We start from the raw sequence: 20,435 nt of genomic DNA, 5'->3' as shown, positions 1-20,435 counted from the left end.
AAAAATCGCTAGATATATTATAATAGCCTCAAGGCGATGGATAACGATTAACGAATCACGTTTGAATCACATAAGACGCTCGAACTGCAACTAATCTCATTAATGAACTTGAGAAAATACATAACTGGATCCAAATAACCAAGATAGATTGATAAATTTCCACCAAGAAAAATTATTTTTAAAAGAATCACCCATAATTTTTTTATAAAGAAACATACTTCCAAAAATTTTACAGAATAATATGAACTGAATCAATTTCATACATATCAGACATCACATAATAATTATCTTACAATCAACTGTTTGCTATTCAAATTCCTAGGATTTTCTCCATGAAGAATCTAGATAAAATAAATGGAAAGTTGGTATTGAAAATAGCAATGAATAAAAATGGAAGAGTTAATTGAAGCAAATCAATTGAATAAATAGAAATTAAAATTAATATACGGAAAAGCGGCGTTTATTTCACATATTAAACAAAAAATGGAAGAGTTTGAAGCAAATCAATTGAATAAATAGAAATTAAAATTAATATACGGAAAAGCGGCGTTTATTTCACATATTAAACAAAAAATGGAAGAGTTTGAAGCAAATCAATTGAATAAATAGGAATTAAAATTGATTTACGGAAAAGCGGCATTTATTTCACATATTAAACAAATCACTAACTTCAAACAGCCACTAAATTTTAGTTTTGAAATTTATCTAATAAAAACCGAATATGCCCCATAATTATGCATTGCTGAAGAAATAATTTAAACATCCAGCGAACCACATTCAATCAAATAATTCAAATATGTCCAGAGTATAAACAAAACAGAAAGATGAATGTTCCATACATAAACTGTCAGAAAATTTAAAATCAATAATATTCATAATTGAGTGGTTTTTACAACAAATTGAAATTATTAAAGATCTACTTGTATTTCAAGAAAAATAATATCTAATATACTCTTCCCAACAAATCATCCATCTGATTGGCAAAAAAATTTGTTTCCGCCCAGGATCGAACTGGGGACCTTCTGCGTGTTAGGCAGACGTGATAACCGCTACACCACGGAAACTTGAAAGAAAGTTGGCTTCTAAGCCACATACTATTTATCGATTATTATTAGGAGATTATTGATAACCTTGCTATCAGAGTTGAGAGTTAAAACACCATGAACAGCAAGAAGCCATAAGTACTGAAGTTGCAAAACATCATTGCATCGTTTATGCTGATGAATGTTTAGTAAATTAAATTCTTATAATCTAATATTAATTATTTTATCTTAATCATCTTATAATCATGATATATGATCTATCGAAGTAGGGTTATAGCCTATTCAGTGAATACATTACTGACACTGCAAGAACGCACACTAAAAAGAATTATTGAGAAAATCCATTGAAAAATGAGAAGTAAACTATTTGCGATATTCATCATTCATGGTATGGTCTCCTCCTCTTCTAGATTTTCTTGAGCTTATTCAACTTGAAGATGGAAAAACATATATTAATAGGGAAAGAAAGAAAGAAGAAAGAAAGAAAGAAATATTTATTGCCAAAATCATTAAACAAACTTTACAAATGTGAAAAATATAAAAATTTTCATATACAATACATTACAAAAACTTAGAATTAAAATATTTTCCATTTAAAAATCGATTATAATATTATCATTGGCGTTACCAGCAAAACTAAGTAGTTTGAGCGATGGCAACGAGTAATCAGTCGGCTATAATTAGTGGCTTGAGATTCAGTCGAAAATAGAAAAAATATAATAAAGAAAAAGAAACATATGGAATGTATGAAAAACTAGAAAAAAAATAAATTTTCAATCCGAAAAGAAGAAGTACTAAGAGTGAAATACTAAGAGAGCAGAAAAACTAGAATGAATTCATAATAATTTAAAAACTCAAAAGAAAAAGAGATGATTCATGTAATTATTAATCTACAATTCACTGTACATATGTAATCCATTTAGTAACATAATGTAATTCATTTGTAGCATATATGCAATTCCTTTTGTAAGCAAAGAGAGAATTAGAAAAACAATACAATACAGTACACATGACACAAAAAATAAAACTTAAACTCAGAGAGAGAAAATTAATCTGGGAGTATAGCCCTACTAATAATAAATTCAGAGGAACTGAGGAAGACAGTATATGTACATCAAATTAAAATATTTTAGGTATGATATCTTCTGTCTTTATCCAGCTTTCAATTTTTAATTTAAGTGCTTTTGTAGGTTTTCCTGCAATGAAAAGTCCTTGCAATGCAAAGAAAGTCCTTTCTTCATTTATAAATATGAAATCAGGCCTAATTCAGATGGTCTACTGCTATTTTTCCGGTACCAGGAATAATAAATAGTAGTTATTTATTCATCTACTTTTCTATAGTATAATTATTTTTAAATAATAGCAAATAGAATAATATAATTATGAGACGATGTAATTCGTAATCTATGTAAGTGCGGTTTCTGTTCCTGGAGTATTTTTATAATTGTTGAAATTGATGTACCTAAATCATGTTCTAATTGGCCAAAAAATAACTAAGCACAGTATCAAGCTCCGTCAATCAAGGGCAATTGAAATAATTACAGTATTCTTCTGGACCGCCTATGATAGTACATTTCCTGAAAAAAAAATAGATTTCTTGCTTTTCTATTCAAAAATATGTGTGCATAAAATTATCATATGTTGATTTAACTAGTAGTTCTGTGAACAGTAGACCTCGCACAGTTATAAACCGCAGCCTCCTCTTACACTGTCCATCAGAGCAAATCCTGTCTGTATGTCGTGTCGGCGAGATATCGGTGAGAAAACGGCTAATGGCTGTCGGGGTTGGTGTATCAAAAATACTAACATCAAAAGCTAATCTCCTTCAAGACATACTGGTATCAGGACAGCCCAAGTTCAAAGCAGAGAAAGTTCTAGAGACAATACTATGTTATTTTAGTTATTAATTGCATGCGTTATTGCACGCAATCAATAGTTGATTTATCCATTTATTTATTCACAATGGAGACAACGGGTTTCCCCAAATATGTCTCCTAAACAATAAAAATTGTACATATAGAAATGAGAAAAGAAAAATAGAAAATAATACGAGCTTATGCAGTAATAAATAATACAAACAACAAAAATACCACCTAATTCAAAAATGGAAAAATACAAAGATTTCAAATACTTATGAAAAAAGTAAAATAAAAGAAATTTGGAATTCAAAATTTATAAAAATTAAAGAATATAATAGCAAATAATGAACAAAAATTTTATCAATATATTAAATAACATTTATATCTGAGCGACGTCCCAAACCATAAGCACATCCACACTGATACACCAACTATTCATTTGATCAGATCATGTTTACACAAGATTTAATTATCATATAACGCTTTCCGGAATTTAGCGCGAGAAAAACAGAAGACATCTAGGCGCCCAGACAAGCAGTTCTTTGCATCCTATTTAATAGTGCATAAAAATTGCATTCAATGAGGCATGCAATAAAGGTAGACGCACACAGATCGTCATCGGACGGACGGCACGCATCGGACTGATCGGATTATTAGATTTGGAGCATTGTTTTCATTTGGAGTGCGCATACCTATCCGCATCCGTAAGGTATGCGCACTCCAATTGAAAACAATGCATCAAATCTAATCATCCGATCCGTCCGATGCGTGCCGTCCGTCCGATGACGATCTGTGTGCGCCTACTTTAAGGCATGCAATTTGTAGTCTACACAGCTGTTGATTTTTTACCAAGTTACATTGAGATATTGCATTGCATGCGTCATGGCATGCAATTTATAATCAAATCGACAGCTGATTTATGATGAATAATTCTATAGTCTGATTTTTACTCTAATATTGACGTATGAAGGAGGCTCCTTTTTCCTTTTATATTATACTTGAAATGAAAAATTTCCAAAAACCTATATACGTCGACGCGCAATTTAAAAAGGAACATACCTGTCAAATTTCATGAAAATCTATTACCGCGTTTCGCCGTAAATGCGCAACATATAAACATTTAAACATTTAAACATTAAGAGAAATGCCAAACCGTCGACTTAAATCTTAAGGTGCGTACAGATATACGCGCCGCGAACATGAGCAATTCACTTTTAATCAGCTGATTATATGTGTATTTTTACAGAAACGGTAAGATACAGATATAAAAAGCTTGGCATCAGCTGATTAAAAGTGAATTGCTCATGTTCGCGGCGCGTATATATGTACGCACCTTTAGACCTCACTTCGCTCGGTCAATAAGTCGCCACCAGGTTAAAATTCTGAAATTCAGATGCAATTAGTTAATACAAGGTAGTTTGATGACGGTTGGTTCAAAGCTAAATACTACTGTATTTACTAGATTTATCTTTTTGGAATGGTGGTACCCAGCATAACAGCTAACAGCTCAATTTGTAATTTAAAAGAGTCTAGCAATTAGCAATTGATACGTTTTAAAAAACTCATGTTTAATGGAGAATATAATTGAAATTTCGTCTCGAAATTTTATTAGCAGCGTAATTGCTATAATTTCCAGTCTCGATGAATGAAAAGTGACGCTTTTAACGTTTAAGATTTGAATCTACATTATTTAGACAGTCCAATATGAAAATTCAGTAGATTCTAAAGATGAAAGCCATGCAAACATACAAATTAAGGAAGTAGATTAAGCATGCATGAAAGGTAGGGAAATCATGAAAGTGTTTCACATTCAACCACAAAGTACCCTACCGTATTTAAGATTAATTGAAAGATGATTCATCATCTTCTATTATTTTTGTTAACATCGATTTTTCACCTCCACTCGCATCTTGTCATTCATTACACAAGGTTGGCAGAAGCTTTTCTTTATGTCGATTAATATTGATTGAAATTGATTTGATTAGGGCACCAAAAGAATAGATAATTTTCTATTTGAAGCATTCAAATTAAATCTATTGAACATGATTTCTTATGACTTAGCATTCACAGATTTAGTTGGGTGAAGCTATTTGAAAAATGTACCTGATTATCAATTTCATGGTTTTTATACCATTCTAGCTCATTGTGATCATTAAAGGGTTGAAGTGATGAGTTAGTTCAAGTGAATTCTAGTACACAAGTATATTGTGCTTATAATGGGCTCTTCTTTATTTTCTATCGATGTTTTGCTACAGTAAAGAAAATTTAAAATGTTGGTTTTATATTTTATAAGCATTATAAATAATATAAATTAACGGTAATATAAATTTGATAAGTCCAGTATTAAATTCATCGATGTTGATTTTCATTGTATCGCTTTGTATCAATGTTACTTGCACTGTTTGCAATTCATCACTATTCTCTCAAGAATTAGTTTTTTATGAATTTCATGATCTGAAAATTGAAATTCAAATGCTATTTGGATGACGTTCACATTCCACTGGTTTTTTTACAATAATTGTTACATTGAAGAGTGAGTCAATCCATTTGGAAGTAAAAGGAAATCACAGTGCGATTTGAACAGTGGATAGTAACTTTGAAATTCAGTTGCTCAATTCATTACGGCTTGATGCTATCATTTGTAATTATAGTTGATCAGAAATATGCATTGTCTATAATGTTTATATTTCAGTTTGACCAATCTTCTATCACAGTCTCGTTTTCATTCATAAACATGATAATCCTAAATACGTTGATTACCTTAAAGATGTAGCTTATCTTACGTCTAACAATGTTCAATACAAACAATTTCTTTCAAACAATTTAAATTACTATTATGATGATCATTGGAATTTCTGCCTGTGATTGAGAAAAAGTCATTTTATGAGCCTTGAAATTCGTACCTAGAAAAAGTTGCATTATTACTAGAAATTTTTTTATTTTTACTATTTATTATAGGTACTGTACATTGATTTTTGTGATTATTGAGATCAACTACTTTATTCTGAATCAGGATAAGGATAAAATAGGGAAATTGTGAGATGGGGATAACATACATAGTTACATAGCATCAATTTGAAAGCTCTGATAATAATGATTTGAACGGAACTGCGATTCTGGCTTGGTATTGCCTCTTCATGTTCAGTGAGAATAGAAAGCTTCAGAGTAATTCGTTCTCACTATATGTGATAATATTGGTAATATTTGGTAACATTTGTTAATATTTGAACCGAATGTGCAACAAATTAATCTACTTTCAGCTTGAAAATTTTCAACTTATCAGGAGTACAGTGTTATCATATAGTATCTCAGGTAGGCCCACCCTTTTATTTTTTTTTGTTCACGTGATCTGATGATATTTATTCCATTATCAAGTGTTTAAATTATAAAGAGTGATGAAACGAGATAAAACACAAGAAAAGCTATGAAAAGAAATTCTGAATCTTCATTTTTCACAACATAAGGATAAGATGAAGGAGTCGGGGACACATAATATATCATGAAACTTCGTTGAAAAACATCAATATCTGAAACTAGAGTTATCAAATTGTGTTACCTCTGACTCGTATGGAGAAGGCACACTTCAAATTGATATAATAAATTCCGTGAGCAAACAACGAAATCCTGATTTTTATCATGAGCATGATTAAATCAAGAAAATTTTAATATTTTAGGTATGATATCTTCTGTCTTTATCCAGCTTTCAATTTTTAATTTAAGTGCTTTTGTAGGTTTTCCTGCAATGAAAAGTCCTTGCAATGCAAAGAAAGTCCTTTCTTCATTTATAAATATGAAATCAGGCCTAATTCAGATGGACTACTGCTATTTTTCCGGTACCAGGAATAATAAATAGTAGTTATTTATTCATCTACTTTTCTATAGTATAATTATTTTTAAATAATAGCAAATAGAATAATATAATTATGAGACGATGTAATTCGTAATCTATGTAAGTGCGGTTTCTGTTCCTGGAGTATTTTTATAATTGTTGAAATTGATGTACCTAAATCATATTCTAATCGGCCAAAAATAACTAAGCACAGTATCAAGCTCCGTCAATCAAGGGCAATTGAAATAATTACAGTATTCTTCTGGACCGCCTATGATAGTACATTTCCTGAAAAAAAATAGATTTCTTGCTTTTCTATTCAAAAATATGTGTGCATGAAATTATCATATGTTGATTTAACTAGTAGTTCTGTGAACAGTAGACCTCGCACAGTTATAAACCGCAGCCTCCTCTTACACTGTCCATCAGAGAAAATCCTGTCTGTATGTCGTGTCGGCGAGATATCGGTGTGAAAACGGCTAATGGCTGTCGGGGTTGGTGTATCAAAAATACTAACATCAAAAGCTAATCTCCTTCAAGACATACTGGTATCAGGACAGCCCAAGTTCAAAGCAGAGAAAGTTCTAGAGACAATACTATGTTATTTTAGTTATTTATTGCATGCGTTATTGCACGCAATCAATAGTTGATTTATCCATTTATTTATTCACAATGGAGACAACGGGTTTCCCCAAATATGTCTCCTAAACAATAAAAATTGTACATATAGAAATGAGAAAAGAAAAATAGAAAATAATACGAGCTTATGCAGTAATAAATAATACAAACAACAAAAATACCACCTAATTCAAAATGGAAAAATACAAAGATTTCAAATACTTATGAAAAAAGTAAAATAAAAGAAATTTGGAATTCAAAATTTATAAAAATTAAAGAATATAATAGCAAATAATGAACAAAAATTTTATCAATATATTAAATAACATTTATATCTGAGCGACGTCCCAAACCATAAGCACATCCACACTGATACACCAACTATTCATTTGATCAGATCATGTTTACACAAGATTTAATTATCATATAACGCTTTCCGGAATTTAGCGCGAGAAAAACAGAAGACATCTAGGCGCCCAGACAAGCAGTTCTTTGCATCCTAATTAATAGTGCATAAAAATTGCATTCAATGAGGCATGCAATAAAGGTAGACGCACACAGATCGTCATCGGACGGACGGCACGCATCGGACTGATCGGATTATTAGATTTGGAGCATTGTTTTCATTTGGAGTGCGCATACCTATCCGCATCCGTAAGGTATGCGCACTCCAATTGAAAACAATGCATCAAATCTAATCATCCGATCCGTCCGATGCGTGCCGTCCGTCCGATGACGATCTGTGTGCGCCTACTTTAAGGCATGCAATTTGTAGTCTACACAGCTGTTGATTTTTTACCAAGTTACATTGAGATATTGCATTGCATGCGTCATGGCATGCAATTTATAATCAAATCGACAGCTGATTTATGATGAATAATTCTATAGTCTGATTTTTACTCTAATATTGACGTATGAAGGAGGCTCCTTTTTCCTTTTATATTATCCTTGAAATGAAAAATTTCCAAAAACCTATATACGTCGACGCGCAATTTAAAAAGGAACATACCTGTCAAATTTCATGAAAATCTATTACCGCGTTTCGCCGTAAATGCGCAACATATAAACATTTAAACATTTAAACATTAAGAGAAATGCCAAACCGTCGACTTACAGATATACGCGCCGCGAACATGAGCAATTCACTTTTAATCAGCTGATTATATGTGTATTTTTACAGAAACGGTAAGATACAGATATAAAAAGCTTGGCATCAGCTGATTAAAAGTGAATTGCTCATGTTCGCGGCGCGTATATATGTACGCACCTTTAGACCTCACTTCGCTCGGTCAATAAGTCGCCACCAGGTTAAAATTCTGAAATTCAGATGCCATTAGTTAATACAAGGTAGTTTGATGACGGTTGGTTCAAAGCTAAATACTACTGTATTTACTAGATTTATCTTTTTGGAATGGTGGTACCCAGCATAACAGCTAACAGCTCAATTTGTAATTTAAAAGAGTCTAGCAATTAGCAATTGATACGTTTTAAAAAACTCATGTTTAATGGAGAATATAATTGAAATTTCGTCTCGAAATTTTATTAGCAGCGTAATTGCTATAATTTCCAGTCTCGATGAATGAAAAGTGACGCTTTTAACGTTTAAGATTTGACGTTTTTATTCACAACACAGCTTAAGTTAGAATGAACATGAACAATATTGAATGTGCATAACTTTCGATGTATTGGTTGGACGTAATCGAAACGTGAACTTTCCTGGGGCAGTGGTGTTCACCCTAACATGCACAGACATACCTATGTATACTACATACTTTAGTACAGTATTTTCTATACTTTTTGAGGTTAGTGACCATTCATTCAAAAAAAATTACTGCTGCATTTATCAATAGTGAAGATTTGAATGAGTGTTGAGCATCGAGTATTGCGGCGTGAAGCAAAGGTCATAAAGCGTTGTGTTGTGCCACTGGACAAGTCACGAACCATATTGCAGGTGTCTGAAGTGGGCGATTTCCATTGTGTTACATCTTTACACCCTTCAGCAGTTGCCAGTCCATAAGAAATTCAGAATTCATTATATATTTTTATAAGGAGAGGAGCGACTTAAAATTTGGCAAAAATAAACCAAGCTATTGGCCTCTTGTCAGAGCTTTGTGGAAGATTTCAAATCTAAAGAAGATGCGGAATAATAAATAGTGTAATGAATTGGAGCTACAGTAATTTTTAAGATACGTGACGAAATATGCGAAACTTGGTCCCGAAAAACAAGTTCCTTTAAGGTTTGAAGCAGATTTACAATGCTAAATTTACAATAAACACAGAATATTTCTTTACTGAACTTGTAGGAAATTTAATTTCAAAGAGAAAGATGTAAAATAAATATTTAACAGACGAACGCAGCCTTTAAAAAATAATATTCAATTACATACAAAATGCATGAAAAGAGAGCTTAACAGATTTTGTCTATTTGCGTATTTCGTCACATATCTTGAAAATTACTGTAGCTACAGGTCTGGAAACGGTTTTATTCAATTTTTCAGTTCATTTTAAATGAAGTACGCTGAACTTAATTAACAGCCAACAAATACCCGTAGGGCTTCGTTTCAGCAGGGGAACTGAATTTCAGACGAAATCTTTCACTCTGTATAACTTGTTAACTAAGCATTTTCGGACCTATGTTAATTAGAACTTCTAACAAAACACAACCTTTCAACAGAATCTTTTGAAGGAAGTCTGGTTCGTCTGCGAATTTGTGAAGATACCAACGAGAGCAAGCTACACGACGGGATAATACTGGGGTTCAAATGTGTGAACCCTTTGAAAATAAAATGGATACAGCTTCTCACCATTCAAAACTTTGCAAACAGTGACGTTGCACGTATTCATTTCATTAGCTTGTGGTTCATTTCATCACCGCCCGTGTACTGGTTCGTGGATTCTCTTCAAACTTTATAAGAACATCTTCTTCAAATTCCACAGATCTAATGGACTTAACCTGTGTATGATCTATTGATGTGGAAATGTATTCATTTCATCACCGCCCGTGTACTGGTTCGTGGATTCTCTTCAAACTTTATAAGAACATCTTCTTCAAATTCCACAGATCTAATGGACTTAACCTGTGTATGATCTATTGATGTGGAAAGTTCCATTTTACGATTGTGGACTGTAGAAAAAGTCAAACACATGGCAATTTTCCATGTGGAAATCGTTCAGCATACAATCTCCTTGCCTGAGATGAATTTCCAAATGCAGCTACATACTTAAAATTCATGTTGCAATACTCTTCATTAGTGTAGTCTGCCATTGGGTCTTCTTGAAGTTGTTTTTACAAATACAGTATAAAAAAATATCCACTTACCAAGCAGATAATAACAAAAACTTTTCTTGAATAATCAATTAATAACACGTTTTTTCTTAAAAAAAAAAACAGTAAATTTAAACAGCTAATAAAAGTGAGTGTGAAAGGTTAGAGGAACAGACTACAATGAATAAATAATAAGATTTTCAGGCAAGAATGAAATCATCCGATTAGTTTGTAGTACTTTGATTTTTACCACAGCTGATATAAAAGGTTTGGGTGTTTTGCCAGCAAACATTTTCCAGTCAATGGAAAACCGTTCAAGGGCATGTATCCGAGCAGGTAGACGGGTTTTAGAGCAAATTATTTGTAGTTTGGCTATGTTTTCCAACCTCTGTTGATTGTATTCATTTTCTTTTGTATTTTTCTTTCAGAATGTATTGAAGTTTCTGTAAAAAAGTTTAATGTAAATAAAAGGCATATTGTTAAAACTAATCTTTATCTAATTTTCTCTACTCAAGTGAAATTTATTTCGATTATTCTAGAATCATGCCAAGAACAAGAGGGTTATGTAACATTAATTATTGTTTGAAATAATGTAAAATAGCTTATTTAAATGAAATGCAAAGCATACGGAGACTGTAGCATTGTTGTGGCAGACTAGCCGTATGCACTGCAACTAAACCCCAGGCGTGTCCTATCACTAAAGCTGCCATAACTCATTTTTAATATTGTCCAATCTTAAAAAAATCAGCTACCAATCGATAGGTAATTAAATTTTCTAAAAGAAATTATTCCTGTAATTTTTTGTAAAACCAACGGATTCTGAGTTATTTAAGAAACAACATTTTATATGGCCGTCATTTTGTTTCATGAATATGAAAAATTATAATAATTTTTTGTAGCTTTGTCTAGTTGTTATAAATGATTCTGCAAAGTTTCAATTTCGTATGTTCAACCAATATTTAGAAAAAATAGTGAAAAAAGTAAAATGGCCGCTGTGTGAGTAACTCAAGACTTCCTGACAATTAAAATATGATATTTAGATATGTTTCTTACCCAGGAACAATGCTCTGGAGCCTAGAGTATTGGTAGGGATATCGTGAACACTGTGTATATGTATTTTGTATTGTATTGTATTTTGTATCCTAATTTCCTATTATAACTCAATTACTGCATCAACTAGGAGTGATCACTGATTAATTCATTAATAGAACTATAGTTTTTTTAAACTATAGTTGGTTATTTTAAACAAGAATGAACAGTTGTTAATAGCACATCAGATAAATAATATAGGCCTACCGGTATCAGCTGCTGCTGCTGCTTCTGCTGCTATGCTCGCTGCTCGCTGGTTTCAGCTAGTTTATTGACTTCTTGTTGTATTCCTATTGGATTGTATTTTTCTTTAACGAAATAAAAGTATTCTTATTCCTCTATAGAAGACAGTGGCAAGACAGAGAATCGGCAACGCTGTTCTCTTATCTTTCGCTACTGCCTCTATAACGTTGACCTCACTATAGTTTTCTTTGCTACTGTTCAGTAACCAACCAGTTGACCACACACGCTTGAGATCAGCGACAATTTTCGATCTCTCAAGTTTCCGTGGTGTAGCGGTTATCACGTCTGCCTAACACGCAGAAGGTCCCCAGTTCGATCCTGGGCGGAAACAAATTTTTTTGTATTGCTATTTCGTGGGAATTATTTTTTCTACAGTTCTAGGGTTTCAAATTTCTATTAAGCAGCAAAGAAACAATACTATTATTAAAGTGAAAGTGATAATAATATTCATGCATTATGTTTCATGAACCTTCTGATGCGAGAATATGAGACCAGTGTTAATATGATGCAGATATCAATAACATATTTAATTTGGAATAAAGTATGATGGCAATTTTAGATTGATTACCGTAATTAATTTATACAAAAATACACTATATTTACAAATTAATTATTGAACATTATCAACAAGAATAGACAATTAATGTATATTATCAGATATACTCGTGGATAACATTAATTAGAACCATCCACTTCAGAAAGCGTTGGAGAAACTAAACATGGTAACAATTCTGCTCACTTTCACAATTCTAATCTTTTCTACTCACTTAATAATTTCAAGGAAATTTATTATAAAGGAAATAACAACCTTTGACTACATCAGCGTAATTCACAATATTGGACTGAAACGTTGAATGAAATGTTGTAAATAAATTCTAATAATCAATAAAAATTGACATCTGGAATTCGGAATAATAAAACAGTATTCAGATGTGAATGCTGCCACCCATTTTCATTGTGACCCATATTCACCTACAACAAAATTGACTGTAAACGGCTTTGCAGAATTGGCCTTGAAACTGTGCGATAGCAATTAATTTCGATCGGAAACCATAGTTTATTATCTAAATCAGAAACAATGCAAATTACGAATACAATTTACAACTAGGCTGGGCTTATTAATACTGGTGAGAGTTACATCACGATCTGACAGTAGGCAGAGTAGGCCTAGTAGTGGACAATAAGCCAGATTCTAGTTAACAAGCCGAAATGGAGTTTATGACAACTGAAGAACTGGAGCAATGGTGTCCTGTAGGCATGCATCAAGGTTAGGTGAAGTGTGTTGTTTGTAAGGACGATAGAAGCCATTACTGTATTGATAGAGACTACCCCCAAAGCTTAGGCAATAGGCATATAATTTATTGCATTGCTCAAGCCAATGATTCATCAGTAATGATTCATCCCACAAATGAGTGGAAATTTACAAAATCTAAAAGCAAAATATCTAAATTTTTATCGTTCAGTTCAATAAATGATTAGTAGAATATTATTGATATATATAATTATTATCCCTCCATCCTCATCATAAATGGTTTATGGCACAAGTCTGGAACTCAATTGGGCGTCAACCTCAGCAAAACAAAAATGATAATAATGATGATAAATTAGTGCAATTCTGAGATCACAATTGAAGATTCCAAAGCTAGCTAAAGTTAGGATTCTTTTTTATTTTTTGGACAAGCGCCAGTTGTTTTGCTTTTTTCACCATACTATTAATAATTTATTTTGCTCGTACATAGTGTGACGATCCTTTATAGTGGCTACTCAAAAAAAACTAGTTTCTTCAAATTCTATTATGAAAAATCAAGGCAGAAGCAGCAAACTATCTCTTAATGAAATAATTATCAACATTACCGTTACTGATAACAATATTAGATTGAATCAGTCTCTTCCAGTCAATAAATTGAGAGTGCAATTATTTATTCTATTAATTATAAAATTATTATATTAAAATCGCATAGGTTAAAAGAAAAGTTGTGGTAAACCTAACCTAAAACGCTTGAAGGCTTAAAATACTAGTATATAGTTGAGATCAACCAGGCCTGTGTATTATATAATATACTAGCAGGGCACCCGTGGTTCGCTACGGGAATTAAAAGATAAAATTATTTTTTCCTACAGTTACCTTGAAAAGTGACCATTCCTGCACTGATTACATAACGCAAAGAATCACTTTTCCGCTCTAGTGCGCAAAGTATTACTTTGCGTACTCCACATTTGCAGCATGACAATGCAAAATAGTTAGTAGGTTATATGGAGCACCAGTGCAGGAAAATCAAAATAAAGTTGGTAACACTGACTGTGGTAGAGTGAGGTCCACGTTATAATATGGCAGTGGAGAACGGCGTTGCCTATTTATTATTATATGCCTTGATTAATTTGATTATTATTATTCAATTTTAAATAGAATAAGGTTTTTATTAATAATAAAACTACCCAGAAAAACATTTGATGGATTTCAGGGAATTTTACTTATAATTACCCACTTTTCATATTCAATGGTAACTGTAGGAGAAATTTAATGTGACATACGTGCACAAAGTTCGTTTGCTGCACTCAAGATACCATTATTCCTCACTCGCCTACGGCTCGTTCATGAACGTTTCTTTCTGTGCAGCAAACTGTCAATTTACGCACAAGTTGCACAAATAACTATTGTGAAACATCTATAATCTAAATCTTACCAAAATTGTTATAATCGTTTTTGAGATTAGCTCACAACTTGGCATGAAAATTATCAGTCAAATCATTTGAATATTTATTAATTATAGTCACGGAATAAGCATAAGTAGTGTTTCTTTCCTCTGTGTTATAGTGTTGGAAGTGCTCTGTAGAAGAGTAGTCCAATTGCAGCCAATTTTGTAGAATATTGGGCGGGGCTTAAGAGTCGACATCGACTTTATCCATTATGTCACCTGGTCATGTGGGACATATATATGAATCATATATTTATCTCATATTGATCAGGATTTTAGAGTTTTAAAATTAAAAAAGTTCAATGAACAGTGTTTTTGTCAGGTTCAGGGTGGGACGAAATCGGGGAATAGACAGGTTATTGCTTACGGGCTGCCTTCTCGTTGATTCTGTGTTCAACTTGCAGGTCGTACACTGTGTTTCGAACAAAGCTCAAACTGGATTCTTTATAAAATTCAAATCCGATTCAAATTAATTCAACTCAATACTATTTACGCTGTTATATTCTTAATTCACACACACTACACTCAAACAATTTACAAGAAATTTCCGATCGAAAATTACATGATAGACAAACACAAATTCGGTCTTGCAAAAGAACGGGCCGACGAGTCAAGACAGACACAACTTACAAAAATTCATCCACAATGCCACGCAGCAGGATGGTCTGTGCCGGCGCAAACACAAGCCATTGGCAGAACACAAGCGCTATTGGCAGAACCACAGTCTGGCATTCTGGCGCTACAATTCGAATTCTCTGGCCAGAACATACCCCCGCCCCTGAAAAACTATTTTTCAGCCAAGTTACAAAACTGAAAAAACCAAGGAAAGGAAAAAATCCAGATGCGCCAAAAAAATCAAAACACCAAAACCAAAAAACAACACAAAAGAAAAAATGCAACAATCACAACAACTATTGAGTTGGGAGTGGATATAACTTTGTTACTGGTCTTTTATAAATACCAGTTTTTAGGTGAACACTCGCCACTCGAACCTCGCCATCACTTCCCGGAAACACTTGTTCAATGACACCCAGTGGCCACTGCAATGGAGGTGAGTTTAGTTGGTCAACTACCACAACCGTTCCCACACCGATAGAAGTGGGTGATTTCAACCATTTTTTACGACTTTGAAGTTCGTGCAGGTACTCTCTTCTCCATCGGTTCCAGAACGATTGAATAAGTTGACTGATCAATTCATACCTGGTGAGACGATTCACAGGGACACTGTCCACGTCCCGCATGGGAAACGATTTCAACGGTGTTAGAGTTCACGCAGATCCTCACTCAGTACACACAGCGGGCGGGAATTCAGGACACCTTCAATCTGCACCAATACAGTGTTCAGTTCCTCATAGGTGAGAAGTTGATTGCCAATTACTCGGAACAGATGCAACTTTACAGATTTGACATTTGCCTCCCACAGACCTCCAAAATGCGGCGAACAAGGGGGAATGAATTTCCAATCAATTTTGTGTTCGGCGAGTTGACTAGTCAATGTGGTTTGAAACTCGGACGATTCAAAAGTTGAGATATTTTTCGCAACTGTTCCTTGGCACCTACAAAATTAGTACCACAATCAGAATACATCACACGACAGGGTCCACGTGACAAAAAATGACGAAACGCAGCTAAATACATGGGCGTTGATAGATCCAATACCAACTCAATATGTACCACCTTTGTTGCCATACACACAAACAAACAAATGTAGGCTTTCAAAACACAAGGATTACAATGTCTCGTCATAGTAATACGCAGAGGACCAGTGTAATCCACACCACAATTTTCAAATAGTTTCCATTTTGACACTCGACAAGCAGGCAGGTCACCCATTTTCGGAATAATTGCATTATTACTAGGTCGAACACAGAAACAACGATTGCACTTAAAGACACAAATACGAATAATAGAGCGAGCAGACAGTATCCAGAATTTCTGTCTGATCAAGGACAACAATAACGAAGGTCCAGCATGACAATTCTTCTTGTGATGATAATCAATTAACATCGATATGAAAGCGTCGGATTTTGGTAAGATCATCTGATGACAAGTCTCAAATTCAAGTCAAGCTTGAGACAAACGACCGCCGATGCAAATCACACCTCTATCAATGAATGGAGACAGGCCACATAGGCGCATAGAACAATCTTCTCCCTTCTCTAATTGCACAAATTCAGATGAAAAATGTATCTTCTGTACCACTTTACATAGATACCTCTCAGCGACATCGAAATCTGATTCTTCTGATTGGGGTAAGATTCGTAAGAATTTGAGAACAAGAATTACAATTCTCAAAAGACGACCATAATCTGAACAACGACCAATCAATGAATATATTGCATTGCTGTTACAATCAGGAGATTTTGTGACTGTCAACACTGACGGTTTTTTTGCCTCTGGTGGATCCACTATCTCTTCCATTTGAGTTCAAACGGGCCAATCGCATTCGTCCTCTGCTATCCATGATGGACCTGAGAGCCATAACGGAAAGTTCACAAGCTCAACTGGTGATAAACCTCTAGACAAACAGTCAGCGGGATTTTCAATTCCGGCAACATGCATCCACCCCTGTATACAAGAATCCTGTATTTTTGTGATGCGATTACCAACAAAAGTTTGCCATTTCGCGGATGGAGCATAATTCCATCACAAGGTGACTGTAGAATCAGAGAGTGCGACAATAAGAGACACATGACAACGTTTACTAATAATAGTGACTACTGAATTCATGGTTTCTGCCAACAAGAGTGCCGCACACAACTCCAAACGAGGTATTGAAATAACTTTAGATGGTGCTACCTTAGACTTTGAACACAATAATACAACTCTTGGCTCCTCGCTCTTCTTCTGCGACTTCACATAGATAACTGCACCATAACCAGACAATGATGCATCACAAAAACCAATCAAACTGATGTGAGAATCCTGAAACAAACCAACGTGACGTGGAACAGCAAATTTCAACAATAGAGGCAACTCTTTTTACAATACTCCCAAAGAGTGCATATAGACTCAGGTGGCTTCTCGTCCCAATCCACTCCTAATTTCCACAGTTTCTGGACAAGACACTTTAGAAATAATGTAAACGGTGACAAGAGACCAAGTGGATCATAGATACGAGCCATCACTGATAGAATAGAACGCTTAGTAGCGACGACCTCATCACTCTTGACTGAAAACTGAAACAGATCAGTACTAGGTTGCCAATTCAATCCAAAGATAGCCAAGGAGTTGTCTGCTTCGAAATCCTTGTACAAAAACGATTTCTCTTCCTCCAAGAATTTCTCCAACATTGATGGTGAATTTGAAGTCCACTTTGTGAGCGAGAAACCTCCTCCCTCAAACAGCTGCTTGGACTGACGATACAGCTCCGCGGCCTCTGACTCTGTGGCGACAAATGTGACTAAGTCATCCATGAACATGTCTCTTGGTATTCTCGCCTTGGCTGCTGGAAATCGATTTCCATCCTCCTCTACAAGCTGGTGGATGGTGCGAAGCGCCAAATATGGAGAGCTTGAAACACCAAAAACAACACAATTGAGCTGATAAATTTCGATTGGATCCTCCGGCGAAAATCTCCACAATACACACTGATAACGACGGCAGGAATCCTCCACTAATATCTGTCAATACATATGTTTAATGTCGGTATTAGGGCGATTGGGAACAAACAAAAATTAACTAACAAAACAAAAATGTCAGTCTGCAATTTGGGACCAGCATGAAGAACCTGGTTCAATGACAAACCAGATGATGTTCTGGAACCAGCATCAAATACAATTCGGATGGGCGTGGTAGTGCTGCTTGCTTTCACAATAGTGTGATGCAGTATGTAGTAACCACCTCAGTCTGTCTGATCTGCTACAAACGACATGAGACCCTGACGTAGGTAATCGATCAATATTTCATGATATGAAATACGAGTATTGCTGTCAAGCTCTAGTCGTCTCTCCAAAGTCAGCAGTCTGCGTTCGGCGACAGCATACGAATCTCCCAACCTGCTGGGCGGCTCCGCAAATGACAAGGCAACAACAAAACGACCAGAGTTCACACGATGTACAGACTTCCGAAAATTTACCTCACACTCCAACTCTTCCGGTTTCAGTTGACAGCTTGGTGCAGGGCACGATTCCAACTCCCAAAAACGTTCCACAAAACTATCCAACGATGGACTACTAACGAATGGACTACAGATGGCTGTAAAACAATTCGACACATTCGTTGTTGAAGTGAGAATCAGTGCTCTCCCCATCAGAATGTGACCAAAGACACTATTAACAGTCATCAATTCGTGCGATTCACCTGTACTAGGACTCCCACGAAGCAAGTGAGGAACTAACTCTGCACCAATGATGCCATCTATTCTACTAGGAAGGTAGAATTTGTCGTCAGCCAGTGTGAGATTTTCAAGATGATGAAGTTTGGATCTGTCGATTTCACAAGAAGGCAACTTGTTGATGATTTTATCTACCACTGTGGCATCCAATGAAAACTTGATGGTAGGATCCAACTTCGACTGAATCAACACTCAAGTACGACCTCGAACTTCACTAGTACCACCACCGAGTCCACGAACAACGGTTTTCATGGGCTGGAATGGTAGTCTCAAACGCCGACACAATTTGGCTGTAACAAAATGACACTGATTCCCGGTGTCAACCAAGAAATGAACATCACAAAGCTAATCATTACAATCTCGAACATGTGCAGTGACGGTCGAAAACACAACGGTCGAATTTTCTACATTGTTGGATGTAGAACAACAACTAATAGGTGATGTGCCACCTGCCTTGGAGTTCGACGAGGACGCAAAACCTTCATTGGAACTTGATCTGGAAAAGTGCAATAAAGAATGATGAGATTCTCGACATTGAGCACACTGAGTTTTACTACGACAATTTCTACTCAAATGATCCACATCAAGACAACAAAAACAACAAAACTTTCCTCTAATCAAACAATAACGATTCCAAGGAATCATTTTCAAGAAACTTGCACAATCTACTAACTGATGACCCGGTTTTGAGCACTTCAGACAATTGGGATTTTTACTAGATGCATCGTTAGATGAATCATTAGATTGAACCACAAACACCTTTGATTTATTATCCTTTTTGTGCTTCATATTAAACGATTCAGCCTGTTTCTCATCAGAAGGAAGAGTCTTAATTTGCTTTTCAATGAATTTGACATAATCGGTATAAGTTGGCATAGCCTTGTCACGGACGGCCGATTCAAAATTTCTATGAGAACTAGGATCCAGCAATCTCAAGCCATGATAGAGGAATATCGAGTCTGACAAATCAGTGAGTTGCAATCAATGCATTGATTGAGCTGCAAAACCCATCCAAAATCGCAATACAACCTGCCTTTGATTCTGATTTTATTGGACGAAATTCAAAAATTTGTTTGAAATAGGCATTGACTTGCGCCTGTGGATCGTTATAGCGGGTCAATAATGCCTGCCAAATTATTTGATAATTGTTAGCCAATGGTGGCAAATGACGACAAATATTTGCTGCTTGTCCAGTAAGTCTACTTACAAGATATTGGACCTTCTGCTGATCGTTCAAATTCTTGTTGTCATGTACCAATGCCTTAAATAGTTCATAAAACACCGACCATTGAGTCTGGTTCCCATCAAATTTCGGAAGGTCGATTTTAGGCAGTACCGACTAGGACACGATTGGCTGTGAACTAGCTGCTGTAGCTGCCAAAGATTGAGCAATAGCGACAGTCGCCTCTCTCTGTTTGAGAGTGTTAGCCGCTACTTCAATATACTGAAACAGATCA

General features: G+C 34.8%; 1 protein-coding gene and 2 non-coding genes across 3 annotated transcripts in view; 1 reads left to right on the top strand and 2 right to left on the bottom strand.

The window, feature by feature from the left end:
- LOC111050942 (neurobeachin-like protein 2) overlaps positions 1-20,435 on the bottom strand; it is a 347,898-nt gene that overhangs the window by 23,736 nt on the left and 303,727 nt on the right. The window lies entirely within an intron of this gene.
- Trnav-aac lies at positions 992-1,064 on the bottom strand. The gene has a single exon. It is a non-coding gene; the product is annotated as a tRNA-Val (tRNA).
- Trnav-aac lies at positions 12,205-12,277 on the top strand. Its single transcript has one exon. It is a non-coding gene; the product is annotated as a tRNA-Val (tRNA).

Source organism: Nilaparvata lugens, chromosome 7 (assembly GCF_014356525.2).
Source record: "Nilaparvata lugens isolate BPH chromosome 7, ASM1435652v1, whole genome shotgun sequence".
Taxonomy (NCBI): Eukaryota; Metazoa; Arthropoda; class Insecta; order Hemiptera; family Delphacidae; genus Nilaparvata; species Nilaparvata lugens.
The sequence above is the reverse complement of the archived record's forward strand: the minus strand, read 5'-3'. Positions and strand labels throughout refer to the sequence as shown.